The following is a 6,905-nucleotide window of genomic DNA, read 5'->3' as shown; positions in this document are numbered from 1 at the left end:
GGCTCATCAAGAGACTGATACAGCTGAGGAAAGAATCAGCAAATTTGAAGATAAGTCAGTGGAAATTATTCAAACTGAAACACAAAGAGAAATGAATGGAGGGAAAAAACAGAACAGAGCATCAAAGAGCTGTGGGAAATTATCAAACAGTCTGAAGTACATGTAACTGAAATCCCAGAAGGAGAAGAGCAAACAAGGCAGGAGAAATATTTGAGGGAATAATGGCTAAGAGTTTTCCAAAAATAAATAGCAGACACCAAACCACAGATCCATGAAGCACAGAAAAGACCAAGCAGGGTAAAACAAAAACCAAAAGCTAAACCAACCAAACAAAAATCTAGGTATATCATATTTAAACTGCTGAAAACCAACAAACAAAGAGAACAATTATAAAGGCAGCCAGAGAAAAAAGGCATATTACATAAAGTAGAACAAAGATAAGAATCATGGCATACTTCTCATCAGAAACCATACAAGTCAAAAGACAATAAAGTAACACCTTCAAAATGTTAAGCAACAACAGAAGAACATGTCAACCCCAAATTCTATACCCAGCAAAAAATATATTTCAAAAGTAAAAGAGAAATACTCTCTCAAACAAAAACAGAGGATTAATTGCTGGCAGAACTGCTCTGTAAGAAATGTTAGAAGTAGGAGGAATATGACTTGGATCTACACAAATAAATGAAAAGGGTTGGAAATTGAACAAATAAAGGTAAATAAAAATTCCTTTTAAAATGTTTAAATTGCTCTAAAAGATGACTGTCTAAAGTCAGCACAGCAGCAATGCATTGTGTGTTTATAGGATACGTAAATGTACTGTGGGATGGGAGGGAGGAATTAGAATTACACTCTTATAATGTTTTTAAACTACATATGAAATAGTATACTATTATTTGAAGGTAGATATTGATCTTGGCTTCCTGTAACCTCCACCTCCCAGGTTCAAGCAATTCTCGTGCATCAGTCTCCCGAGTAGCTGGGACTACAGGTGCCCGCCACCACGCCTGGCTAATGTTTGTATTTCTAGTAGAGATGGGGTTCTCTACTAGAGAACCTCAAGTGATCCACCCACCTCGGCCTCCCAAAGTGCTGGGATTACGGGCACGAGCCACTACGCCTGACCAGAACAAAGCTTTTATATCACATGTTTTCTCCATAAGGCACATCATCGCCTTCTCCTGTTTAGGAATGCTAGACAGCACTGTAGCACTACACTTGGGGGTCATTTTAAACAGTGAAATCACCAACAAAAAGCACAAAATGTGAAAAACATGGCACTAGCCAGACGGCCGAAATAACACTTGTTTATAGTACAAGAGCTCAAACTACCAGGCAGAGAGGTCCCTTATTCAGCTCAGCCGGGAACATGGGCTTTAGGTAACTCAAGTTTTTTGCAGCTCTTTCCAAGAGTGACTGTGAATGGACTGTGAGTATTGATTTTGGGGTTACAAATCAATGTTAGTGAGCAGGTGAATTTGCAAATATGGAACCCACAAATAATGAGGATTGACTGTACTGGCACAAGACCTGGAAGGCCGGAGAGGTAGAAGCCATGATTATTATTGCTTCTCTTGCAACAGCAGACAGACACAAGGCACAGGAAGTAAAGCTTTTGCAGCCACCTCCAGGCACTTCCCCGAGAATCGGCTACCTTGATCCCACAGGCTGGCATGCTCTTTCTTCACTGTACTTTCTGATGCACTGGAAGTTTGGAGGAAATCTGAGAGACTTTTGCTCTTCCAGCTCTCCTAACTGGTTTGTAAGTACCTAACCTATCCCTCTCTATTTGAAATTCCAAGTGCCATCTGTTTTCCTGACCAAATCCTGACTAATACACATTCCCTTAGAAAACATACAGCTTGGAGAAGATTGAAATAAATATTAAATGTCCAACTAAGTACAAGTTGTCACAGCACAGGATTTGCCCCATAAGGCTGGGTGTGACCTGATTCAAACTCAAGGGCTTTGCCAGTCACTTCAGCCTCTTCATCACAGAGGGGTATGCAGCAACAGAAGAGCTTTGTCTTCAAAAGTGCTGGCCCACTTCCTATTCATATTTTCTAGGGTAAACCCTTATCTGAGGCTGCTAAGACACTGAGACCAGGATTTGTGTGCACATGATTTATGAAGGAAGAGCTTCCTGCACAGACCAGTAAAGAAGTCAAGAAAACAAGACAGAGAAGAGAAGAAGCCAAGCCAGGGCACACAATCAGGGAAGTCCCAGCCTCAGCCTGATCCTGTAGATGGGCTCTGAGATGTAAATTACACTTACATGTTCGTTCTGACCCCAGCCAAGGGAGCTGGGCTTTCATGCTCCCGCAGAGTAAGTCACTTGCTAAGGGCCATCCAAATTCCCAGGTGTAGGCAACATGACTCCGTGAGCCTGAGGGCAGGGCTCTGAAGCATTTCACATGGGCAGGCTGTTAGCAGCAAGCTCGTGGAGGAATCAGGGAAGAGGCACACAGAAATTGTCAAAAGGAACCAAAGAGGTCTATGTGAAATACACAGTGTCTTCTCTACCCTTTCCTTCATGAAATAGAGAAAAGGCAGAACAGCAGGGTGATTAAGCCCCAAGACTCGAAAGCTGCGACAGAAACTAAGTTGACCCCTGATATCCATTTTTCTTAATATAGAAGCCCTGATTGTTGGCTGAGTTCATGGCTGCCCAGAATGGAAATCATATTTCCCAGCCTCTCTAAAAGCCATGTGTTGCCAATGTGAGTTGAGAAATTGATTTGGGTATGACTCCCATGAGGTGTGTTCAAAGGAAGGGAGGCCCTTCTTTAATCCCCCTTCCTCCTGCTGCCTGAAGTATGGTCCTGAAGGCTGGAGCATAAGCAGCCATCTTGAACCATGAGGCAGAGATAGGGTTGCCAGGTTTAGCAAATAAAAATATTTAATATTTTAATATTTTACTATTTTAATACTTCATTTAATTTTAAGATTTCATGTTCGGGACCAGCCTGGACAACATGGTGAAACCCTGTCTCTACTAAAAATACATAAAAGTAGCCGGGCATGGTAGTGTGCACCTGCAGTCCCAGCTATTTAGGAGGCTGAGGCGGGAGGATCACCTAAGCCCAGGGGGTCAAGGCTGTGGTGCGCTGCAATTGTGCCACTACACTCCAGCTCGAGTGATAGAGTGAGACCCTGTCTCAAACAAGAACAAAACAATTTCATTTGATTATTTAATATTGCATGGGACATATACTAAAAATATTATCTGTTATTCATCTGAAATTCACATTCAACTGGGTGTCCTGTATTTTATCTGGCAACCCAAGGCAGAGACCATGTGTTGAAGATGGTAAAGAAACAAGAAAGAAGAAGTTGGGTGGCAGATGGTTATGGAGCTGCTGTACTGGAATTAGACTGTATACCTCAAAACATCGTGGGTTTTGGGGCTTTTTTAGAGATAGAGTCTCACTCTGTTAACCAGGCTGGAGTGCAGTGGCACAATCATAGTTCACTGAAGCCTCCAACTCCTGGTCTCAAGTGATCCTCCCTCCTCAGCCTGCCAGGTAGCTAGGACTACAGGCACACACCACACCTGGTTACTTTTTAAATTTTGTAGAGACAGGGTCTCTTTATGTTGAGATCACTGGTCTCTAGGGATCCTCCCACCTTGGCCTCCCAAAGTGCTGGGATAATAGGCATGAGCCACTGCACCTGGCCCCAAATCTTTGTTTTTGTAAGAAAGGATGTCTATCTTGTTTATGCCTTACTCAGATTTTTTCTCCTGTCTCTGATAGCTGAACCCAATCTAATAAACACTACTAGCTCTGCCATGAATTTGTTGGGTGACCCTGGTGACGTGGTTTAGATGTTTTTTGTCCCCTCCAAGTCTCATGTTGCAATGTGACCTCCGATGTTGGAGGTGGGCCTGGTGGGAGGTGTTTGGGTCATGAGGAAGGATCCCTCATGAATGGCTTGGTGCTGTCCTTGCGGTAATGAGTGAGTTCTCACTCTATGAGTTCACACAAGATCTGGTTGTTTAAGACAGCCTGGCACCTTCCCCCATCTCTCTCTTGCTCCCTCTCTTGCCATGTGATACACCAGCTCCCCCTTTGCTCTTCGCCATGATTGGAAGCTTCCCGAGTCCTTGACAGGAGCAGACGACTGTGCTATGCTTTTCATACAGCCTGCAGAAACGTACTCTTTTTTTTATAAATTAGCCAGCCTCAGGTATTCCTTTACAGCAATGCAAAACTGACTAACACACTCCAGGAAGTTACCTAACCTCCAAGGTAACATCCATTAAATGGGGGTGATGATAATCCACACGCAGACGGCTGCTGTGAAAATTAAATGCTGCAAGCACTTCAAGTGGTCAGACATGGCTGGCAGGCCTTGGTAAGTGTTTGCTGTGATTGATTCAGTAGGAGTCCTCCCTCACTTGCAGGTATGATCTCCAGCTCACCCCCACTCCCAGCGGCATTACTGGACAGGATCCTGGTTTGCATCTTTGCCCTTGAAGACCACATTCTATCTTCTCTGATAGTCAAACACCTCCTGACTTACTGAACTACCTCTTGGCATCAAGCACTGCCTCCTTAGGAAGTGGTTCCTGAATCTGTTTCTTCTCAATTAGTCTTGTGGGGATTAAAGAAGCACACACACACAAAGAAACTCTGACTGAATGTGCTACATGAAGTCTTCGACCGTCTTTCTGTCTTTGCTTAGAATTAGACATGAGAAAAACCACTAGTGCATTCTCACCTTCCCTCTAAATTTAGAAATCCAAAAACATTGTTCATTATGTCAGATATTTGATGCCTTCCTTGTGGGCCTGGAGGTTGAGAATTAAATTTCGACACTTTCTTGCATGAGAAGAGTGTATGGAACATTAGACAGCAATCCCCAGGGACATGAGTACTTACAGGACAAGATTTTTCCTGCAAAGGGGAACCAACCAAACCGGTGTACAATCGCAGGCTTTGCAGGCACTTGCTCCATCTCCCTCGCTGCCTGCAGGCGTCTGTTTCCAATATTTGTACCAGTTCTATGCATAAGCCCATTCAAAGTCACACAAATTCTGTCCAAAAAGCAAGGAGAGAACCCACCCAGGTCTGACAACTTGTAGCTTTCCTCCTGTCCACGTATTCTAATGGCCTGATTAGCAATTCTATTGTATTTAATTTGCACCCCGGGTAATTCACTGTCAGCCAGAAGAGCCATCAGCTTGAAAAATGGCACCAAAATTAAAAACCAATAGTCAAATTTCAGTTGGAATGAGCTCTCCTGGCATAATGATGAAGCTGGATTAACTAGAGTCCAGCCCGCTAAGTGCAAACATTTTAGTTACTAATATGCTGTTGGGGAGCTTGAGCCCTGGCCTTTTTGCAGTGTGGGAAACAAGCAGCCAAGTTAGAAAATTGAGAATGAAAAATGTGTTGGTCCAGTCAAACCGTCAAGTGAAATGGCTGTTCACCATCTCCTAGCCATTTTTTTCTTTCTCTCTGTTTTGTTTTTGTTTTTGTTTTTGAGAGATGGAGGTCCCTCTATGTTGCCCAGGCTGGTCTTGAACTGCCTGGGCTCAAGCAATCCTCTTGCCTAGGCCTCCCAAAGTGCTGGCATTACAGGTGTGAGCCACTGCCCAGCCCACTGTGATGGTTTTAAACATGTCCACAAATTCTGCGGCAGTCCTCTCATCAAAGAGTGGAGGAGTCCAATCCCCTGCCCCTCCCCAAAAGCTGGCCTTTCTGACTCACATGGAACGAATAGAACACAGTGGAAGTGATGCTGCTTCCACTCTATCACTTGGAAGTGATTTCCAAGACTAGGTCATAAAAGGTGATACAGCTTTTGTCTGGTTTTGGTTTTCTGTTTTTTTTGTTTTGTTTTGTTTTGAGATGAAGTTTTGCTCTTGTCGCCCAGGCTGGAGCGCAATGGATCTTGGCTCACTGCAACCTCCACCTCCCAGGTTCAAGCGATTCTCCTGCCTCAACCTCCTGAGTAGCTGGGATTACAGGTGCCTGCCACCATGCCTGGCTAAGTTTTGTATTTTTTTTTTTTAGTAGAGACAGGGTTTCACCATGTTGGCCGGGCTGGTCTCTAACTCCTGACCTCAAGTGATCCGCCCGCCTCAGCCTCCCAAAGTGAACAAGAACTTTATTGAAGGCAGATTTGGTGACACATCTCTGTGTCTATAACAAGAGAGATAAGGGATAATACCAGAAAATTTGTCATTATGACCATTAATTAATTCAGTTATTCACTCAAAAAGACAGACACAGTCAGCCAGACAACAAACTATCATCAAAGACTTACTTTGTGCCAGGGATTAAACTCAGTGCTGTGGAAAGATGCAAAGACAATAAGACAGATACCTCCATGGTTTGGATTTCCCCAGAGCAGATCCTGTGATAAGAGGATGAGTGCTGGCTTGTGGTTTATTTGGGGGGTATAAGAAACACCAGAAGAGAAGTAGGGAAGTGAGACAAGGGAAGGAAATCAGGCAATAAATGGTGGGCTTTACTGGCTACCACTGTGGGCAGCTGGAGCTCATTTCCACAGGTGAACTGTATGTAATGGCCAAGAGCACATGCCTCAGTGTTACCCACTCAAGGGCAAGGGAGCTGGGGTAGTTATACACCAACTCCCATCAGTCATTGGTTGGGAGCCGCTCTCAGAAGGCATTAAGCCCCTGGCACTTTCATCCTGCCCCACGCTGCTGGGCGCAGAAATGGTGAGTGCTGGAAGGATCTGGGGCACTAGCAGTGGGTGCTGCACTCACATTAAGCACTTGACAGCCTTGTGGGGAGACTGATCATCAGAAAAACAGTCTGACAAATGTAATGACGAGAGGCATGCTTGAAACACAAAGAAGGTCCCTAATCTGAGGGACCTTCTCAAAGGGGTGGCTGAACAGCTTAGCTGAGTCTTTTTTTTTTTTTTTTTTT

This window comes from Colobus angolensis, unplaced genomic scaffold (assembly GCF_000951035.1).
Source record: "Colobus angolensis palliatus isolate OR3802 unplaced genomic scaffold, Cang.pa_1.0 Scaffold103, whole genome shotgun sequence".
Lineage (NCBI taxonomy): Eukaryota > Metazoa > Chordata > Mammalia > Primates > Cercopithecidae > Colobus > Colobus angolensis.
This window is presented reverse-complemented; position numbering follows the sequence as displayed.